Here is a 758-nt window from a genome sequence, read left to right on the forward strand (position 1 = left end):
ACTTAGTTTTCCATAATAAAAGCACGATTGTGAAAAATGTAAGAAAAGAGATGACAAACTTAAAAAAATCTTAAATGTTATTCTTTATGTTCTATATCTTAATAAAAACAGCAATCGTTTTTATTCATAAAATAGTATGTTTATTTGTATATAAATATAAAGTACACACTTTGTGATGTTGGTGGTCTGCTACAAATTCAGTCCCCAACGACGCTTCCCTACAATCAGGCTTGGTACAAGGCCTAATGTGTGGTAAAGGCAAACAGACGGTGTAAACGGGTCATCATTTTATGCAAAACTTCGGGAATACGGTTAGGTCGATGTCTTATTTTGGAGTCCACTTGTATAACTTCCTGTCATGTCATCATGTGTCCAGCTTGATAGAGAACCGCAGTGACGCGTCGTAAAACCCGGAAGTAAACTTCTTCCGGTTCCTTCGCGAAAAACCAATGCAAATTCTCCATAGGATTTTGGAAAATAACTCGAAATAAGGTCTGTGGTTGACACACATTTAAGAGAGGGATCACGTTTTGTTCAGCCGGATAATCTCCACATGTCAACCCTACTTTTATAATTTTTGAATCATAAATCTAGTCGCCAAAAGCTAAATGCTAACGTTATGCTATAAACGAACTACAAGCCAGTACAGCAGCAGGGTCGCACGACTTCAACGTCACGCCAACTTAAGATCGTTTCAACTGACTTGCACTGAAACTGCACTTTGAACACTTTAAATATATTAACATTTTAAACTGTAT

The sequence above is a fragment of the Notothenia rossii genome (assembly GCF_949606895.1).
Source record: "Notothenia rossii genome assembly, chromosome: 9".
Lineage (NCBI taxonomy): Eukaryota > Metazoa > Chordata > Actinopteri > Perciformes > Nototheniidae > Notothenia > Notothenia rossii.